Here is a 22902-nt window from a genome sequence, read left to right as displayed (position 1 = left end):
GATTCAGAGGGTAGAGGTGGGGCAAAAGAAAAAAAAAAAGAGGAAAAGCATTGTACTGAAGTAGCCTAATGCTAAATAATGCGAAACTTCAGCCCCAATGAATTCGAGTGTAAGATTATTTCTACAGGACCAAAGCCGCTTAAGTCGCGAATGAGGCTAGCTATTGTTTCATGGAAATTCTCTAGAGAAGAGTGGGAAAGGAAGGGGGGGGGTGTTTTTATAATACCTTTCTCCCACAATTCACTTCAAGAACCTTAAAGGAATTATTTTCTTTCTGAGTAAAAGAATAATGCTCTTTTACGAACAAAATTTCATTATTCATAAATTCACTCAGTGGGATTAATTATATATATTTATTATAATTTTTTAAAAAAATAATTTTTATTATACACTGAAAAAAAAATTTAGTTGATTTGAATTTAGTTGACTATTGTTAAATATTTACTTGAACGAAATAATTTTTATTTTATTTGAACCAATAATTTCTGTATTTGTAACAAATAAAATTTGATAAACATAATTCAATAATTTAAATAACCTTCTAATTAAATAATAATTATCGAATACACTGAGAAAAAAGGTTTGAGCTGACAACCAAATATTTCATTTAATATATGTGCAACTAAAATTTTTTAGTTGACACAACTAAACTTTAGTTGACATCAACCAAAGTTTGGTTGAGACTACCAAATTCTTTTTCATTTTCTTATTTTGTCGTCTGAAACAAACTTTGGTTGTTGTCAACTAAAGTTTAGTTGTGTCAACCAAAAAGTTTTAGTTGCACATATATTGAATGAAATATTTGGTTGTCAGCTCAAACCTTTTTTCTCAGTGTACAAATAATTAATTAACGTATTATTGGAATCTAATTTTTTTCATAGTTTTTTTTTTTTTTTTGGAAATGAAAATTAACGATGTGATATTTCAAAGATGTTTATTAACGATAAAGCGCAAAGCTTGGAAGGAAACTATTGTGGAAATTATCTTTGCGGTCGCAAGAAACTCGCGCATCTAACCTAAATCAAGTTAAATTCAAAATCGACTTCATCGTGTGGTGCATTGTTACATTTCTATGCGGAAGTTAGCAAGCATAACTGAGAATAGGTAGAATAATTTCATAGCTCATTCTAAAGTTGACTATTTCAAAATGAACTTGAAACTTAAATAGATAGAAATATATATATATATATATGTGTGTATATTCGCATACGGTTTCTCGCCACTGATCTACAGCGAGTAATAAAGACAGATCACGACGAGTTCTCAGACCGGAAATTATATTTTCACGTCTACCTCCCCATCTAATAACGCCGCGCAACTTTATAAACTACTCCAATGCCAGGCCAAGAGCTCGTAAGTTTACCCACGTGTCACTTGGTATCTGAGCAAAGTTATTTCATTGATATTTAAATTCTCCTTTTCCATGAGATGGCATGTTTATGTAGATATTACACAAATACTTGAGGTAAATAAACAGCAAATATTATTTCCCTCTTATAGGATACAAATACATCTCACACCGTTTACCTCATCTCTTAACGTATGTATATATATATATATATATATAGATATATGTGTAATAAAGTATCTTATCGTTTTACTGTTATGTCCAATTAAAGCCGCTTTCAATTAATTCTGATTTACCTAATTGAACTTGACGACACGATATGAAAGCATTGAAATGTTCTTTCATTGAGAGAGAAAGAGAAAGAGAGGGATAATTATCACTTCATTTATCGGTGAGAAAAGTATGTTGTATATATACTCAAATGTTCTTTTGATTTGAAATTAAATCTTAATCAATTGAGCCAGGCAAATATGAGCAAACGAGACCAACATAAACTTTCAGTAAAATACCTATTGCATTCACTTTATATATATATATATATATATATATATATATATATATATATATATATATATATATATATATATATATATATATATATATATATATATATATAGGATGAGCACGAGGGCAATTAAATGAAAGGAAACCACATATACGAGAATGATATTTCACTAGCTTTCTCTTAATTAGTTGGCAAATAACTGTATCAATGTTGAGTTACATCACTGTTTTATTTTTAGTCAATGTTATTAAATTTACTTTATGAATATGTTAAACAGATTATATACCATGAGGAATTTTTTTTTATTAACTAGCTTTTACAATTACAAGAATTTTTTCCTGACGGAAACTATCTTTCACTACTGATGGCAAAAAATACGTTCTGTCTGACTAAAATTAACTTCTACTACTAGCAGAAGAAATTATAAAAAATTTACCAAAATTTTTCCATGCAACTATTATTTACTACTAAGAATAAAATAAATATTTTTCTGATACTGACTGATACCAAATTTACAATTTGTAAGTCTGACTAAAATACGCTTTTACTACTGATAGAAAAAATATTTCACAAGTCTGACTAAAATTGACTTACACCACTGATAGTAAAAAGTAAAATGAAACGTTATGTCTGACTAAAACTGACTTATACTACTAATATCAAAAAGTTCAATGAAACATTATGTCTGACTAACATTGAGTTACACTACTAATATTAAAAATTACAATGAAACGTTATGTCTGACTAAAACTGACTTACACTACTGATATTAAAAAGTACAATGAAACTTTTTGTCTGACTAAAACTGACTTACACAACTGATACTAAAAAGTACTGTAAAACCATTTGGCTGAATAATATTGTCTTATACTACTGATACCAAAATTACGAAAATGTTGTCTTACTAAAACGGTCCTTTACTACTGAAAACGAAAGTACAAAAATTTGTGAAATATTCGCCTAACTGAAACTAATTTTACCACTGACAAAACTATTACTAAATCTTAGTTACTTAGTTAGTCATTTCCTAATAAAATTTAATTTACCAAAAATTTACTAATTTACAAAAAAAATTAACAAGTTTTGTCTGACTATAACAGACACTTACTACTAATTTCCCATTAAGAGAACATTAAACACAGAATTCAAAAAATTATTCCCATTTTAAAATTTAAAATATTTCTTTCTAACATTTGTAATTGTCTTATTGTAATATTTTGTTTCAAAATATTTTTTTCCTTACAATCAATTTGATTCAACTTTAAACTAAGCAATCCACTAAATAATTTAAATTTTCATATGAAAAAATCAAATCGTTTTCTTGTGCGAATAATTGTCACTTCATTTATCATCGCGGGATAGAAAAAAAAGTGATATTTTCAAATAGCTGTTGGTTATGAATGAAAATCTCCCATCAATCATCAGTATATAAATACGAGCACTTTCAGTAAAATGTCTATTTATATTTAGCGATACAATTAAATGAAAGCAAACCACATGCAAAATAATATACTAGTAGTTTTCTCTTAATTAGTAGACGAGAAATAACTGTATCAATGTTGTGTCTTTTATTACAACTTATATATATATATATATAATTTCTATTATGAACACGTAAAATGGTAGCTTGTTAAAGGGGAGTTTTGTCTCATTAGAAGTTGTTTTGTGTGGAACAAAAAAAAAAAAAAAAAAAAAAAAGATGAACGCAAAGGATCGAGGAATCCCATTATAATTGCTTTAAACCCGTGCAATGTTTTTTTGAGGTGCCTTCAATTCGAAAGTTTTAATACGTTGTGGTTATTTCTGTACAGTAGAGAAGAATGGCTCGGCTATTGAAAAGCGCGAACAACATTCCACCTTGACTTCTTCAATGCGGCATATATTAAAGTAAGAAATGGCGTAGCAAAAGGCGCACGATTCGCGTGTGGTGCGAGAAGCGAACACTACTTGTAAAAGTAGCGCTTCGTTATCGTTTTTACTCAATTAAAACATTTATAAAGGAGCGACGTACGATTAACGAGTTCTTGGCACGAATATTATGTGCGTATCGTCCTACGACCTTTATATAGCTTTAACAGTAATTAGCCGCGGCTTTTATAATACGTGATTTCTGCGCTAATGAACGATAACTACTAAGTATCTTTTTCTCTCTGTCTCTCTTTCTCTTTCTCTGATTCTCTTTCATAGAAGATGACTAATCTCAAAGTTGGACCGATCATTATGACGTTATCGCAAAGGACCAAAAGACCCCGCGAAACGGAAACGAATAAGGATGCCATAAGGGAAAAGAAAAAAAAATTATCCTTTTGCACCTCCTGGGAAACGGTTAACCCCGAAGCTGATAACAAATCGTGTCCGCATACCGAGTTATCGACCAATAGCATTCGGCCCTCCAACGATGAGCCGTCATGATCGACGATCGACATTTTCCCCCTGATCACGGGTCGTAAATCGTAATGGTTCCTCTTCCTCTCTCACTAGTCCTTGAAATCTTATTATGGCGAGAGAGAGAGAGAGAGAGAGACTCAAGAGCTGAATATTTTTATGACTGCTGATCATCAAACCACTTCCCATCGAACATTGGTTTAGCTTTAAAGAAATCAAATTAGAAAAAATTTCCCATTACTTTATTTTACAATGAAAAAAAAAATTTTATTTCATTTAAATAAACGGTTTCTTGACTGCTATCAAATATTTATTTGTATTAAATAATAATTATTATTTGAGTCAATTAAATGGTCTTTTTTTCAAAAACAGAAATTATTGGTTTAAATACAATTTATTTGATTTAAGTAAATATTTATTTAACAAAGAAAATTAAATTTTCATTCCAAACGGAATTCTGTAATATTCACACTATTTTGGAGTTAAAACAAAATTAGTTGATGTTTAAGAGTCAAAATTATACCAAAGCAGTTAATGCTGAGTTAATTTAATATTAACTTTTTTTTAGAGTTGAATTTTACCTCCAAAATTTGTACACCCAACTCCGGTTACCATTAGGCCTAGTCACTATTAGTCGTATACCCTTTTGGAGTTAAAAGAGATAATTTTTAAGGAGTTAATATTATATCAGCGGAGTTAATTCTAAAGAGGAGTTAATCTAAATATTAACTCTCTTTTGGACTTGATTTTTCATTCAAAAAATTTTAAACCCAACTCTGATTACCATTAACTTTCTAAATTCATTACAGTGTACTAGTTACACTGTAAAAAAATGTGGGGAGTTAATGGCAACCGGATTTGGGAGTAAAATTTTTCAAATTATAAATCAACTCCAAAAGTGAATTAACATTTTGCGTATTTCTAGCAATTTTTGCTTCGGAAATAGTAAAATTTACTCCGAAAATAGTATTTTTGACCTTTTTTGGAATATTTGACGATAATTTTGGAATTTACTTTGCAAAAGTATTTAAAAAAGTAGAAAAACATTTTTTTTTTGGCATATAGCCAACTATTTGTAAAAAAATTTGAATATTTTTCTTTTTTAATTGAAATACACATCTTTTTTTTACCATCCTTTGCTAATTATGATCATCTGTTTATTTCAGGTAAGTTCGAAATCCCGCATTCCAGATTCTTGGTTGCGGTAAGTGGCATTAATTACATTAATTACGCGAAATATTCGGAATTCAAAGTTGCAAAGCGAAAGACATGAAAAAGAAAAGTACAAATAAACGGTTTCTTCTCAACTATTAATTAAATGTTTTTTTGCACCAAATCTATCAGTCCATGTACACACCCAGATAAATTCTCTAATTATAATCGTTGAAAGCTATTTTATTCTCACTTTATATTGGAAAATAGAATTATTACTAAGAAAAGACCCAGAAGCAATTGAAATACACTAACTTAATCAAATTAATGACAAACATATTTGCTCTCGTAAACTTGATTTTAATTAAGGTCACATTTAAAGGAGAAATAATATCAAATATCGCTAAGGAGAAATCAGAATTTATTTCCATATGGAAGAAAGTGTATATATATATTTAGAAGAAAGTGCAAATAAAATAAGAAAATATAATAAATGACTGTGATCAGAGAATAAAATTAAACTCATGATTTTTCAACGACGAAAATAATAATAATGATAATAATAATAATAATTTTGCCGTGAGGATTTTCAAACTGGTAGACAAGTTGCTTGGGTAAAATAGCGGTCCATAGAAACTCACCTTGACCAAGACGGAAGCGAATCTTGAATGAGAGTCGGATCTGGAATTGTTATAAATCATGGAGGACAGTAGCCGCTAGCTACTGGTTAGTTCGTTACGGAGCTGAGAGCAGCAAATATAGCGCATATGGGAAAATAATTATTATGAGCGATGACGAGCGAGAGGTGGCTTGAAACTTGTTCAGAGGGGGGTTTTGCCACCCGCACTATATAGCCTCCTGGGGATCCGCACTTCCGGGCTTAACGCGATAAGAGGCATAAGGCGTTGGAAACATGCGCTTCAAATCATTTGAATTATAATCCCACCTATTCGAAGTTATAAGAAAAGAGATTCTGAATAGAAAGTAGCAATCTCTATAAATATAATGAATTTCTTTTTACGTTTAGCGACGCCTAATTAGTGGCTCACTAATATTAGTAATCATGCCTTGTTTTATGAATACAAAATAAAAAAAAAAAAAAAAAAATAAGAATCCAGTTGATTTAAGAGGACACGTGCGTATGCGTTTTAAATTCTTAGATAACGATCGCTGTACCTGATTGCAAATCAGTATATAGATGCGAGCCTCATATAATCTCTATATACATATGTATAGATACGCACCCACATTATATGATATATATCGATGAAAATATAAATATATTCCGGAAGAGAGTTTCTTGTTTACTATCATGATATCAGTAGGAAAAAAAACCTCTATTTTTTCTGTCAGCTGCATAAAAATGCACTTCACACCATTAGGAATTTATTTGCAGTACGTAAAGTTAGATTGAGAGTTAAGGGAGTAATCAGGATGAGTTACACTTTTATATAGTTGAATTTTCAAGTGAATGAATAAAAGATAAAGAATGAAAAGAATCTTATATACCATATATCTTCAATAAAGTATTTTATATACCATCCAGAAATATCTCGTGAGCGATTCACGCCAAATGGGACTTGAAATAACTTCTGTGACCAAGGATTTTTTTTTTCCTTTTTGTCATTTCGTATATTTCCATTTGGTTTTTTCAAAATTTAGTAAATTTCATTTCAATTATTATTTTTAGGGGTTCCATAGCAACTGTTTTCATACCAACTGTTTACATAGCAACCGTTTCCATAGCAACCGTTTCTATAGCAATCGTTACCATTGGAACCGTTTCCATAGCAGCCGTTACCATTGGAACCGTTTCCATAGCAACTGTTTCCGTAGCAACCGTTACCATTGGATCCGATTAATAGTAACCGTTTCCATAGCAGCCGTTACCATTGGAACCGTTTCCATAGCAACTGTTTTCGTAGCAACCGTTACCATTGGATCCGATTAATAGTAACCGTTTCCATAGCAGCCGTTACCATTGGAACCGTTTCCATAGCAACTGTTTTCGTAGCAACTATTTCCATAGCAACCGTTACCATTGGAACCGATTTAATAGTAACCGTTTCCATAGAAACCGTTACTATTGGAACCGTTTCTATAGCAACTGTTTTCGTAGCAACCGTTACCATTGGATCCGATTAATAGTAACCGTTTCCATAGCAGCAGTTACCATTGGAACCGTTTCCATAGGAACTGTTTTCGTAGCAACCGTTACCATTGGATCAGATTAATAGTAACCGTTTCCATAGCAGCCGTTACCATTGGAACCGTTTCCATAGCAACTGTTTTCGTAGCAACCGTTACCATTGGATCCGATTAATAGTAACCGTTTCCATAGCAGCCGTTACCATTGGAACCGTTACCATAGCAACCGTTTCCATGTTAGTAAACGTTACCTTAGCAAGCCACAAAACCCTTGCAATGGAGGCATCATGCGCCTGCTTCTCTCATATTTTTTTTTTATATGAGAAAAGTACCAAATTTCTACACTCTGAGTAAAAATGACCGAAAGAGTAGTTTATGCGACTGAATAAATCCCATTTTTGTGGAAAAAAAAAATTTGTCTACCTTGTTTAATGCAAATGTAAACTGGCAATAATTTGCAGAAAGTTGTATAAATTTGAGAGCATTGCTTGTGTGATAAAATGATGAACTAAAATACGCTCGTAAATGACTTTTTTTATGTCTGTTTGAGAATCTTGGAAATTGCTTTATTTGACTATTATTGAAGTTTAAATTTAAAAACTATGCATAGAGAAAGAGAGATAGAATGAGGTGAGAATATCTGGGTTTGCAGTATTATTTAAAGACAGTCCGAAAGTCTTGGAGTATAAGTGCGGTAATCCAAGAGAGGCTGAATTTACTCAACTCGCTCTCTTTCTCTCTCTTGACGATGGGAAAACTCGAAGAGTTTAATCGGTAAAGCAGCGCGCCTTAGTTCTATATAGCGACTATGCGAAAGTGCAATCTTTATGCATGAGTTCGACAGCGCGCGCTAGAGTCGGTTTTATTTCCGACAACCTGTTCCATCAAAATATGTACCCATCTAAAGTTCCCCCAAGATATTTAAATCACGATTCCAACACAGAAAGCCCTGGATTTCGTTTTTCTTTTTCATTCTCCCTTTTTTTTTTTTTTTTTTTTTTATTTTTTTTTCATCAACATTAGCTCTAGCTGAGAAAGGGAAAACTTGAAGAGTGCTTGTTTATTCGAGCCCGAGAGTGCGCGCCTCGTTATGAAAAGGGGTGAAAATTCTTTTCGTTGCTTATCGAGTAAGACTCACACAGATCATGCTGTGCACGGATCGTAAAGAAAGAGAGAGAGAGAGAGACAGAGAGCGTCAGTTGTAAGAGAAAAAAAAGTTTAATAAATTATGCACTCAAATAATATTCCTTTTTTCTCAACTGTTTTTATTTTTACATCATCATTTCTCTCATAGCGAAAATTTCCGCGGAAAAAATTACATAAATTGAAATATTAAAAACACTGTAAGTAAATGAAACTTTCGTAAAAAAAAAAAATTATTTGAAATCTTTTTCAGTTGATATTTGTTTCAAGAGATTCCTTCATTTTAAAGTTAATAAAAAAAAAATATTTAAAATCGCCTATATATAAAAACGATGAATATCGTCAATTAAATCCAATTTCTAGTATATAACCAATCGACTAAATTGATCTATGAAAATTGTGACATAAATGAAAAAGTACCACCAGAGAAAACAGCGAGCAATTTTTGTAACAACACACTCACACACACAAAAAAAATTTCGATCAAAACGAAATACATATTTCACATATAAAAGCAATCTGGACTTTTCATATCATATTTTGAAAAACAGTTTACCGTTTTAATCATATGACAATTATAGAAAAGCATTTAAAATTTCACAAAGACTCAGCAGAATTTATAACATTAATTAAAATAATTGAAAATAAAAATAAAAATGTCATGCTATAAAATAACTTTTCTCTGTATATTTCAACTTTTTTTTCCCCTGAAAAAAAGTATATCGGGAACAAATTTTATCTAATTTAAAAACAATAATTTTAAATTTCTCTCTCTTTTTTTTTATTAATCAGCTCACCCATATTGTGAAAGAATTTCTTCATTTAAAAAATTGTATGAAATGAAAAAAAAAATCAAGTTTCATGTTAGAGGTGAATTTGTTAAGAGCGCGGGAAGAAGAAAAAAAAGACGAGAAGAATTCAGTACACATATAGAGGTGAATGCTTATAGTAAAAGCACATAAAAACAAGTTTATAGTCGCCTTTTCGAGGGATATACACAAACTATAAACTAGGCCTGAAAGTGCATAGTCATTCTGCCTACAAAGTATATCATGACTTTTCTCTCTCCCTGACTCTTAAAACAACGCCTGTGTAATTCGAGAAGCTAAAGGAGATTGAAACCTTACTGATCTTGATCGACCAAGATAGTCATCATTAGGACGATCGCATTTACGACGCCTGACGTACTGCCCATTAAAATTCACTATATAGTCATGCTTTCGTCAGTAATTACTTATAAATCAAGTGACGAGGCGCATAACTTTTAGAACAATTATTATCAAAGCAATATTCATTGCTATTATTTTCGTTTTCTTTTAAATATTTCGACAGACATTCTTAGAGAGAAGCAAATTAAGATGTTTGTGAAAAATATTTTTTGAAAATATAAAAAATCACGTTTATCTGATAATCAGAATTTTCCAAGAATAATTTATAATTAAAAAAATGTGTTTATACATTATACAATATTCTTCATTGAGAAATGGAAAATTATTATTATAGTTGAGTATGTACAAAATTGCATAAATTCTCTTTTACTCTCCTTTCACAAATTACTCTTTTCTTTCAACCTCCTTATATTTAATTAAACCATTTTTTCCCCCTGCAATTTCATATAACTAAAGGAAGTTTAAATATTTATATTGTAGAAAAATGGTCTTTATTATTATTTAATCTACTTTCGTCTTCTATTCTAATTCTCTCTCTATATATATAATCTGCGGTATTATTTCTTTATATTTATTAGAAATTCATTAGTAATAATTATTTAAAAATAAAACTATTTTTATTTTCGTTTATTTTCAGTTTATTTTGTTTATTTCCAGTTTATTAATCATTTATAATAATATTGTTAGAACTTTCAACACTCTTGAAAGAAATTTTAAATTAGAAAATTTACTGAGTCATTGAGCTTGCTCAATATATAATAAATGAAAAATAAAACACAAACCTTCTTTTATATAGGACACTAGACATAACTAACTGTTTTTCAAAATAACATGATTATTGTGTACTCGAATTCATTCTTAAAATTAATTTCCATCACTAAATTTTTTTTTTTTCTTTAAATAGCTCAAAACTTGAAAATATTTAATAAATTATTTCAATGATTGTCTAATATTATAAGAAAGAACAGCTACTTTTTCTCTAACTATACAATAATACAAATGAATAATGACATTAATTGATTTATTTACGGTTCTTTATGACAGAAAAATAAAAAGTCACAGAAATAAAATAAGAAAATCACTCCTCATTGAGCTCTCTTATATATATATAAAGAAAAAAAATAGTAAATATGGCGTGAGATGAGAAAAGAAAATAATCTCGACACTTTGCGAGAGTTGAAAGCTTTAAAACTATGAAGACGCACGTAGAGTGAAACTGACATCATCCGTGGAGATTTACACGCCTCCTTTCCTCTTGCACCTTCATCATTGAGATTGAGAGGTGGTGAAAACGTGTTGCCTTGCGAATGAGTGTAAAACATTTGAAAAAGAGAAAAGAAGCAAGAACAATAAAAAAAAAAGAGTCAAGAATTTTTATAAAGACGGAAAATCATTTTGCTGCCAAGAAATGGTTTTTTCACTAAAAATTAGAATATGAAAAGAGGGTAATATACCTTACTGGTAAACCTACAGGTGTTCAACACGACCTTGCAAGAGTGAATGTTAACAGTTTGTGCTTCTTCTATTCTTCGTGGATATGCGGTTACTTCAACGCAACAACAAATGGATTCGCGAGAGAGAGAGAGAGAGAGAGAGAGAGAGAGAGAGAGAGACCTGTCGTTGCCACGAGCCTTATCTGGTTCCAGCTACCTTATCTGGTTGAATCGACTGGCCGAGTTTACTACTTGCCAGTGAAACTGATGTCAAGTGATATGAATACAATAGACATACCAACTTCGATTTCTCTAGACAATTGTCCATTCAAATCATCGGGATTCATCAGAAAATCCGCACGTCACAGTTACTTGAGAGAAATCAACGGATTGTAACCAAGGATTATTATACGACAGATTTGCAGATTAGCACTATCTAAATCTGAATTTAAAAAAATTTAACAAACGAATTCAGAAAATTTCAACTAAAAAGCAAAAATAAATTACTAATTCAAACTAGAGATTACTACAATCAGTAATTTTTATAGTATCAATTACTAAAAATATCATCAATATATCAGTGATGAAAAAAAAAAATCAAAATCAAGTAACAGGCGAAATCCAATCATATCCAATGTAAAGAAAATTATTGTTCCAACCAAATATTGAGCAAGTATTTTTTCTTCTATTTGTTCCCAAATAGTTTTTTTTTTTTTTTTTTTTAATAGAAATTCCAATTTCCGGCTTCAGAATAATTTCTAGAAAGAAATTGAATATTAAATATTCAAAAAAAAGAAATTATGAATCAATAATTAATAATGTTAAAGATAGAGATAGAAATATAAAGGGAGAAGTTTATAGTGAGTCTAATGGACGTAAAAATAATGTGTGTTATCTGAATATGAATTTTCATGACGTGGGTAGTAAACCCACTGTACATATAGGACAAAATCTAGGATATCAAATTTTTAAAGGTCTGACCTAGATAAAGTAAAGACTTCTGACTTTATAACTAAAGATAGGAGGAATTTTCTTAACGCTATTCTCTTGAAAATTCTAAAAATAATGAAATCATGGGATTTTATTTCTTTTTCTTATTATAATTATACGATAATCAAAATCGAACAGATTTAGAGTTGAAAAAATAATTTATCAATTTGTTGTTTATATATATATATATATATATATACAAGAAGATAAAAAATCGAATCTCAGCGGTAGGTTTAACGAGGATATTAATATATTCAACTGATATACAAGGAGATGCGTTTTTCCAACTTTGCAAGAATGTGATGCTTTTCTGATTCGAAGTCGTCGTCGTCGTGCTGCGTCGCATTTACCCTGCTCCCATGCATTCGCCATTTCCATGAAAGATTCGATAACGGGCTTCGCAAGAAGCCAGAGAGAGAGAGAGAGAGAGAGATTGTGGGAGCTACATTTTCTTTATACATGCGTATACATCAACAAAGAAACACGAGTTAAGCAGGAAATTCCATTTGTGACTTACATGTCATTTAAGTTATTTCAATCCACAATATTATCATCCATTAGATTTAATCATTATCTAACAGCAATTAGTTTTTTAACTATAAAATATTAGAGGAAAAAAAGCAGTCGCCTTAAAAAATCTTAAAAAAAAATAATTAGTAATTATTGAAATGCAAATAGGTAGTAGGACCAGTAATGCAACTGCGTGACAAGATCTTCAATCGCGATTTAAGTCAAGCAAGACCGCGAGACACGCCACCTTTTCTGTATCGTTATAAGCGGATGAAACAAAACCAGTCTTCTCATGGGTAAAGAAAAGGAGAACGAGATCGAATGTTTATTAGGAAATCAGTTACTGTTTAAGTAAAGGAATAGTGAATAAAACCGCGGTATAGGTAGTCCTATTGCAATCTACTCGCTTTTCAGTTCCGATAAAGGCAAAACATAAAGAGGACAATCAGGAGAACAAATCGCAATAACCCTGAAAGACAGAAAGGCAAACGTTTCTTGGTTCGCAAATGCAACAACCTTGAATCGTTTCGTTCTCTGGATTTGGAAGCTATCAGGATCAAAAAACAGAGTTGGGTCATAAAATTTCAAGCAGTTGACAATAAATTCTATTAGAGGGGGTTCAGTCTTCTCTGTTCATATTCTCTCTTTCTTCTTTTCCTCTGATCAGGTTTACCTATTAGGAAGATTGCACACCATATTGACTAAGAGCATGTTGTTCATCTTTTTGATGATGCGTTTCGCCATTTCCCATTACCTTGCGGGTTTGCAATTAATTACACAACATTCATAAACAATGTCGTTATTATGCTGAGCGAAAGTAATTCTTCCTGTCCAATCTTTTTTTGCATTGAGAAAATTATATTAAAAATTAGTATTCTATTTGAAAATAATTTATATGAATGTACAAAATTTTTGAAGTTTATGTCATTTTCAAAGGAGGGAACGCAGTTCAAGTATATGTTTTCTAATTACGCTACTGGAAATAAGCTGACGTTGGCAAGAATGAAGGGAGAGGAAATGAGAGGGTAGATGCGATACCGGTGTAACATCAATCTCTCCGCGACATTGCAAGAGAGAAAGAGAGAGGGAGAGACTGTGTATAATGCGGCCAAAGTTTAATTACCACATTACTTTGGCGTACTCGACATACTCCTTCTCTTTCTCTGCATCTCTTTTCTTCCTTGTCTGAGACCCCAAGGCAGATTCATCGGTTTACGCGACAGCTCGCACTACCTATCTAAATGTGAGGCCAAACGCAACAGCGAACACCCTGAATCACCAAAGGCCCTTCCGCCCCCTTGAGGCTCTCATTGAGCTTAGGTGCATTTCTTGCTGGCTGGCAAAATATATCTGCTATTTCTAACAGCAACCGTGTATTTGACGACCGCAGGAGGTGTATATAACAACCTCAAGAGGAAAGATAGAAAAAGAGGGAGAGAGAGTCACGCATAAACCAGTTTCCTGGTTATCTCAGACTTTTATCATTTTCCTGATCGTCGCAATGAATGCTTCTTCAAAGATTACAGATGTTCTGAAATTTATAGACACTTGAGGTGTATCGCTAAAGTAATTTAGTAATTTACTCTTAAATTAAAACACGCGAGATTGTCATTTAGAGTCTCATTCCACAGCCTCGAGGATTTATTAAATTTATATAGAAGATAAGATGACCTAATGAGTAAATACAAAGAAGCACACTGATTTTAATTTCGATTCCTGAATTTTTGTATACTTTTGTATACTCAGTTTGACTTTTACAACACTGAAAAAAGGATTTGGTTTTGACAACAAAACGTTTCGTTGGTAGTGTTACGTCTCAAATAGAGAAATAACTAACGTAATAATATTTTATTTTATTTATGGCCGCTCGGTGATTCAGTGAATTCCTGTTTCATTTACAAAGCAGAAGGCTCTGAACTAAGGGTACAGGAAAGAAAGAGAATAGTGATTAATTTTATAATTAGGCTACAATTTATTTAGACAAGTATTTTTAGTTACAACAATTCGTTTTTATGAGAGAGAGGGAATCTCGAACCAACCAATCCAGGAAATAGAGAGTTCAGCATTCAACTGAAATAAGGAATGCAAGAGTTACTACAAATATACGACAAGTTTAGAAAAGTTAGGAGTGAGAATATAAAACACTTACCTTAAAATTCAGTAGTAGGTGTGTTGAAAGAAAAAGGACCAATGCTGTGTCCTTTGTTGTCACAGGAAAACGAGCTGGTACCAGCGTGAGTTTATGACGTCAGGAAGGTTAACGGGCCCAGGTATAACCGCAGGTCCGGAGTTCTATTAGGCGTGATGAAACTCCCAATAATGAGTCTCTTCCAAAAAAGGAAGAATGGATAATTGTCCAATATAATGAGAAGAAAAGATCATCGTTTAATGTAGAGGGTTTTGACACTTGATTTTAACTTTCGTATAAGAAAATTATGCACTTGAACTAGAAGACGTCGACTGGTACCAAAAATGAGCTTGATGTTATACGTATGAAGAGGATTTCAGAACTGTTCTCTCCGTGAAAATGTAGTCCTTTTATACTGATTTTTTGTAAGAGAATAGATAAAATTTTATTGTCGTACTATATATTTTTCACCCTAATTTTGGAAGCCAAAGTTGAGTCCTTCTCTCTCAGTTGAACGTTAAAAAGGAGGGTGTGAACCATTCTAATACAAGATAGAAAGAGTACGACTACGGTTATTCGCAGCTGTAGAAGAGTGTTTGTGGTCTTCTAATGTGGTGATACCACAGGGGTTCGTCACATAGGAAAATTAGAAAGAGAGCATTTATTACATTGTCTAATTTTAGCACATAAGGAAAATTAGAAAGAGAGCATTTTGTTTCGTGGGGGTGTGAGCTCTTCTAGAATCATAAAAGATTTCTCGCTTCTATTTGTATGTTTTTAGAAATACAGTATATAGACGTAGAAGGATACAAAACGCAGGGGTCTTTTATATATAAAAGAAAGATGTTTAGTTGCACGGGTGTTTGTCGCAAGAAAAACGCAACTCGGTATAGATTTAAGAATTCTTATAATATGAATATTAAAGTTACGGTGACGTGACAGTAGACAGGTAACCAAAATTTTGTTGTTGCCTCAAACAAAGTTTGATTTCTCTTTTGGTTGAGAAAACAAAAATTTTGTTGACTCGATAGAAAAAGTTTGGTAAATATCAACGTAAGAATTATTAACACAACATAAAGAATTTACCGTTATCATTTCTATAGTGTTTAGCGATTTAATAAAAATGTAACTCTCGAATAGTTGTAAATATTCTGATATAGAAATTTTGTCAATCATGAATTTAAGGGACTAATCTCTATCAAAATGGCAAAAAAAAGGAGAAATTATGACAAGACTCTGTGTGCGGGTTTATCTTAATAGCTAACTACTTTAATATAATCCACAATATCAACTTGTCTGATTATGAAGATAATGAACATTACTATATCTAAATGGTAAGCATGGTTTATAATAGATTACCATAGAAGGTTGTCCTACAGCTTATTATCAACACAGATAATATACTTGACTTTCCTGTTTTCTCTACACTTAAAAATGCTGACTTGAAATATTAAACTAGGTTTCCGACGTTGTTATGATACGAAAAGAGATTTTAAGGTTACATACTTTACGAACTGTTCTTGAAAGTTGCTCATACTTATTTTGACAAAGTCTAAATTAAAGATAATTTCAGAAGCATATTCAGAATATAATGTTGATAAAATTTATTTTTAATAGAAATGAAGATTTACAATTTCAAACTACTAGCACTACTGTTGTAGTATTTCCCCTCAAGGATCAAATATTCCGTTTCATGTTTACTTTTGGATATTTATGGGAATTGATTTCAACTATGACCTGCTTTAATACAATCTCTCTCTCTCTCTCTCTCCCCGAGCACTATTTGCATGACCCACTTGCTAGGCCACTTTATTACAAAACAGTGTAACAGAAATCGCAGGAGTATCAATAAATTTTTAGCGTACAAGAAACAGGTATTGCAAGGCCTGATGCAAATAAAACTTGCTTCAACTGTAAAACGGTACGACTTGTGATCTAAAGTGTGTTGGAAGTAAGCGTGAAACGGTTTTAGATCAAGGCGCGTAAATTCAAGGATAGAACCTACAGTCGTGCTCTTCATTTAGGAATCTCCATAACATTTTGTTGTATGCCGATAAGATTTTCTTTCTAAACTTCAAAATTGACATATATGATCGAAAAAAAAAGAAATGAAAAGATATAGTCAAACGAAAAAAAAAAATTCGCTTCACCTTCGCCTTCGCTAGAACTATCGAAGGAATGAGTTCGACACGGTCGGGTAATTCTGTTCGAGAATCTGATCTATAAACTCCCTTCCATGACCATTTCCACGGCATTCAAATGAGATCGGCCAATGTAAGGAGAGCTCTTATACGCGGAAAAGCCATGATGGTACTCAGGCATAAATACTTTTAAGTGGATCAGAGATCAGATATTACGCACGACTGAAAGTCAAACAGTCGTCCGGTAGCAATTGCACCTTCTCTAAATATGTTTAAACCAATACAAATAAACACACACACGCGTACCAACAAACGCAGCCCAATTAGCGATTAAACGACGCTATACGGTCAAGGCGGATGGATATCGGACTCTCGTAAATCGGGACCAAGAAAGTCGCGTCGTCTTCGTCGTTGTCGTCGTTGTCGTCGCCGTCTTCAAGCGAAATCCTATGGCGAGAGATTCGCGATTGCGATTGAGCCTTGATGAGATACACACATGTTTGTATATATAGGAACCGTTACAGTTGCTCTACACAGAAAACGGTGACGCGATTCCATGGTATATACATATGTGTGTACACAAGGCACCTGGTACGCGTGAAACAGTCAGAAGAGTGAACATTTTCCAAGAAACTGACGCCTCTGGGTCGCGTTGTTCACACGTGCATTTCATTTTATTCACCTCCGCCTAACTCGCCTTCCCCAATCATAGTATAACCCTTCCCCTTTTATTATCTTCTCCACTATATATATATATATATATATATATATTATACTCCCACCATTCGTGACTCTTCTTCTATATTGCGTGTCTTCTTCTTCTTCTTCTCTTTCCCGTGTTACTGGAATTCACAACGTTTCAGGGAAAAATTATTTTAACTCTCGTTGAAATGTTTTTACACGCCAATGTGTTTGCGATTATTTTATTTTTGTTTACAAATATATTAATTCACACTGAAAAAAAGATCGTTGCACTTACTAAACATGGAACTGACAAATTTTGTTTGGTCGCTGTAACAAATCTGTATTGTAGTAACAAATTTCTGACAGTTAGTAACACTACAGGGAGAAAAATGAATAAAGTAACGTACTTTTACTATTTTAAAAGTAAAACCTGAACTGTCCGCAGTTTCTGCGCATTTCTGTCAATTTTTACTCTAGAAATATAAAAATTTACTATTCCGGAATAATTTTTACTATTTCAGGAGTAAATTTTATTATTTCTGGAGTAAAAATTGCCAGAAATGCGCAGAAACTGCGGACAGTTCAGGTTTTATTTTTGAAGTATTAAAAGTTACTTTATTCTTTTTTCCATTTTTCTTCGTGTAACAACCCGAGTCGAAATTTTTACCTTTTTTCACCCTCGATTTTCTCAGCCTCCTTTCAGCCTGAAATCATGCGCTTATTTCCAAATCTGCATGTTTAGAGGTTGAAAAGAGGTCTTAGAATTTTTTCTTAATTTGAATTTTTCGAAGTTTTATTCCACCTAAAAGTTTATAGAAAAAAATCCAATTTTTACATTTTTTTAATTTTTCGTTTTTTTTTTTTTTTGTTTTTTTAACCTCTTTTACGCCTCTCTAGTCATCTTTAAACCCTCCTTTCAGCCTCCAATATAGCAGATATTTCCACTTTTGCAAATTCGAGGTCGAAAAGAGGGTATGAAAGTGTTAGAGAGAATAAAAGGAGGATAAAAGGAGGTTTTTAGAGAACTTATAGAGAGTCTAAATTTCGACTCGGGAATATATTCGTTCACAGAAAATTAAAAGGCATTAAAATAAGCTGCAACGCTTATTATTTTAATCCAATTTTGCTTATTTTAATCCATTTTGGTATTAAAATAAGTAAAATTGTATTAAAATAATAAGCGTTGCAGCTTATTTTAATGCCTTATAATTTTCTGTGTTGGTATAACAATACAAATTTGTTGTAAAAACTATATATGAATATATTATTCATTTATTTAAATAAATAATTTAAATAAATAGTAAAAAAGTAAATATAAAAATAATCCAAAATTTAATCATCTACTTATTTCTCTTCACTTCTCGTCCTAAATTCTCTGCGTTTTCTTTTTGGAACCGTTAGAAAAATTATCTTCAACATAAGCTTATTCATAAACTTCCTCTCTCTCTCTCTTTATTTTTTTTTACTCCTTTTTCGTCTTCTTTCTTTGGAGAAAATCCCCCGTTTGAATATTCCAATTCAACATCAGTTTTAGCATCGTTGCATAAACAAATTGTAATTATCGTTTATCCAATGCATATCTCATTGGTATGGGAGGAGAAAAGAAGTGATATTTACGCGCGCAAGAGACGAAAGAGAGAATATAGTCGGTATATATAATGATGGAGTGTCATTTTCCGCAGTGTTTCTTTCACGAGAATTCTCGCACGAACGCGATACGCAACCACGCGAACACATTTTGCTAGTTATATTCTTATAACCCGTTAAACGGAATGTCGAGCGACCTCAGGCCAATATCCGCACACTCGATGGACGATAACACTTCCTATTTCTTGTGCGGAATACTGGCGCGTTTTTATTTTTTTTTTCTTCTGTTTTTTTTTTTTGCACACAAGTGCCTAGCATAAACAAGAGAAGAGACGATGCCAGAGGTAGAAACTGGTATATTAAAACGTGTTATAAATGGGATAGAATGGATTTGTAAAGGCATCATCTAGAAACATGGAGAATAGTATAATATTTGTGCGGGGGAAAAAAAAATTCTTCGGCATTTGTATAACAAGCTTAATTCTCTCTTTACATGCAATATTTTCTTCTTTTAACTTTTTGATTTTTTTCTTTCGAAAAAGAAAACACCAGATGTTGGAATGCAGAAAATAATAATAATTATAATAAATATATGTTATTCTTTAATAGAGGTACATGTTATATATAAAACTGACAATTTCGAAACACTTTTCTTTTTTCTTTTTTTTTTTTTTTGAGAAAACAAACAATATTTCAGTTTTGTCTTTCTTTATAATAAAATTTTCTCCCTTGCATATGGCAAGAACATTTTAACATTCTGAAGTTACAGTACCTTATAAAATGGATTGGTACACGGTTAACCGTGTACCTTCTACATTCATATGCAAATTCTCTAACTAATAACGATTTCGTATGTAGATCCCTGTTTAGTAACAATAAAAGTTTAAGTACAATACGTTTACTACATGTTGAATTATGTTCCTTGAATGAAAATTGGTAGAATTAGGAAATAATTCATTTATACCTTGCAACTTTCATATATATATATATATAGATATTTAGAAATTTCCCTAAAAACCAATTTTTTTTTTTTTTTTTTTTTAATAAAAGGATGAATTATTTTTTTAATTCAATTTTTCATTTAATGTTAATTTACTAAAATAGATGAAAATTCACGTTAAATTAAAAACCAAAGGAAAAAAAATCGTCATGTGTAAAATTATAGAAAAATAATTAAAAGTTAAAATGAAAATTAAAAGAAAATGAGAAAAAAGAAGGAAATCAATAAAACGATGAAAATAAATAGAATTCCCAAAACATATCGAAGTAATACCAGAGCAGTTAACAGTTACACAAAAACTTCAGTTAAAGACGAATTGGGAGATTGTTGGAGAAAAAAGACAACCGTTCGTTTCCTGAGTTTTTATCGTAGAGACTTTCAATGTCCTTGCTGCATTTTTCATTGTCTCAAAATTCAATATATTGTTCCATTTGCTTTTATTAATTATTATTATTATTATTATTATTGTTATTACAAATTCAATTACAATTTTACCATTTGTAATTGAAATTTAAATAATGGTAGTAGTAATAATAATAATAATATTTCGATATTTTTAATTATAAATTATGAAAAATTCAAATAATAAGAATTTTTTAATTTTCCCTTAGTAATTAATCTTTTATCAGAAGAAGATTGTTCCCACTTTCACTGGGACATTATTTATTTAAAAATTCCGATTCTTCAGTTACTCATCGTGAAATTAAAAAAATGCAGTAGAATATTTTTATATTTCACAGGAATAATATTGATTGGACTATATAATGAATTCATGCATTAATTTTTATCAAATATTCCAGAATATAAAGTGAGTAATAATGAAAAAAAAAAGAATTTAATTACTAAAAATTTCAGTTCTTTTTTAAATAACTAATAAAATGAAAAATGACACTCTAAAAATTTAAATAAAATTCAAAGTTATAATTAGTAAATGAAAAAGAAAACTGTTATTAACACTATTAATTTATTTGGTTGATTTATTTTACTTAAAGTACTACTTTAGTTAGAAAAATTACTTACATATTTAGCAGGGTAACTAATTTATTTAGCAAAAACAGTCATTTTTTCTAGCAAAGATTACTAATTTATTTAACAAATGTAGTAATTTGTTTTAGCAAAAAGTACTAATTTATTTGGCAAAAAAAGTCATTCTAGCAAAGTTTAGTAATTTATTTAAGCAAATGTATTAATTTATTTTAACAAAGGTACCAATTTATTTAGCAAAATAACTAATTTTTTAGTCAATACTTTTCATTTTGCAGCAAGGCTATTAATTTATTTTGCACAATTACTAATTTAGCAAAACTAATTTATCAAGCAAAAAAAATTTATTCGGCAGACACTAATTTTTATAGCAAAGATATGCTAATATTTTTAGCAAGGCTACTAATTTATTTAGTAATTCATCAAAGGTGCAAATTAATTTTTACGAAGTCACCTAATTTATTAATAAATGCTATACTTAATTAAATTATTATATTTTAATTTATATTTCCTAAAGTAACAAAATGATTTATTTTCAATTTTCATATAATTTTCTGTCAACAAATTTTTATAATCATCAAAAAAAAGTGACGAATTCAAATTTTATGGAAGGCCTAATTTTTTTTTTTTTTTTGCGATCAATCAATATCGAACACAGACATCTGGACCAGTTTACCGGAATCTTTTAGCAAGACAAAATACTCTGAAAACGGTCTTTCCGCGCGATTGGACCAAAGTGGATGCGATTTTTTCGCATGCCCCCCACCCCTCCTATCCCTCACGAGTACAAGTGCATGATAAAAACGAAAACGTTGAAAAAAAAAGAGAAGCAATGGAATGTGAACAAGTTAGACGTCTTAAGGATGACTGAAGGTGACCATTTTAACGAGTAGGAAGTAAAAGGGTATGATGGGGGAGGGGGGGGGGAAATAGAGAAAGAAAGGTGGGGGGAAGATAAGATGAGATGAAAAAGAGAGAAATCGGTAACAGGCCTTAGCCGATCGAAAACCGGCAGTTTCAGTAGTGTTGTAGAGGCGATCGGACTGTGCGTACCGTTCTGTCCTCCTTAGGCACTTCTTCGTTGCGGTTGCCTCCTCAGACGTTGTCGGTCTCTCGAGGAAGAGCCACGGTTCTTCAGGTACAGTACCTATTTCGCGGTCGTTGGATTATTTAACAATAATTTCAAAAAAAAAAAAGTGTTTTCGATTATAGTGAGTAAAAAAAAAACCCGTGTTTCGATTTAATAGTGCAAGAGACTACACAAGGATTTAATTTTCTAAATTTTTTTTTTTTGTGACTTCAATATTTTTGTCCTTGTTGTCTTATAAATCAAAAAAGGTGTCATCTTTCTGGAATTTTGTTGGTGTCATTTTAATAATTTTTGTTTTTTATTTTTTGAGGAAATTTTTGTACCGGAAATTCCTCTAAAGTTATCCAAGCTATTTGCATTCTCGTCGTTGTTGCGCAAACGCCTCTCGCACAACACACTGCATCAGCAGGTGCTTCCGTCCGCACTACTCCAGTCATCTCAATCAAGAACAGCCCCCGTATGTATACGTCATCCCAAGGACGTATCGTGTTTCGAGTTATGCACT

The 22902-nt window shown here is 31.4% G+C and overlaps 1 protein-coding gene across 3 annotated transcripts in view; it reads left to right on the top strand.

The window, feature by feature from the left end:
* The window catches only part of LOC127288002 (uncharacterized), a 227488-nt gene that overhangs the window by 121157 nt on the left and 83429 nt on the right, over positions 1 to 22902 (top strand). Inside the window, exon 1 of one of the 3 annotated variants that reach the window (XM_051315182.1) lies at positions 22247 to 22445. The exons of 1 other annotated variant lie outside the window; for it this stretch is intronic. The gene's annotated coding sequence lies outside the window, so the exon portion shown is untranslated. Of the gene's footprint in view, positions 1 to 22246; positions 22855 to 22902 lie in introns of those variants that run through there. One more of the 3 variants, XM_051315180.1, reaches the window with a different exon arrangement.

Source organism: Leptopilina boulardi, unplaced genomic scaffold (assembly GCF_019393585.1).
Source record: "Leptopilina boulardi isolate dan_hultmark-lab unplaced genomic scaffold, ZJU_Lbou_2.1 LbouV2_38, whole genome shotgun sequence".
In the NCBI taxonomy this organism is placed as follows: domain Eukaryota; kingdom Metazoa; phylum Arthropoda; class Insecta; order Hymenoptera; family Figitidae; genus Leptopilina; species Leptopilina boulardi.
This window is presented reverse-complemented; position numbering and strand designations above follow the sequence as displayed.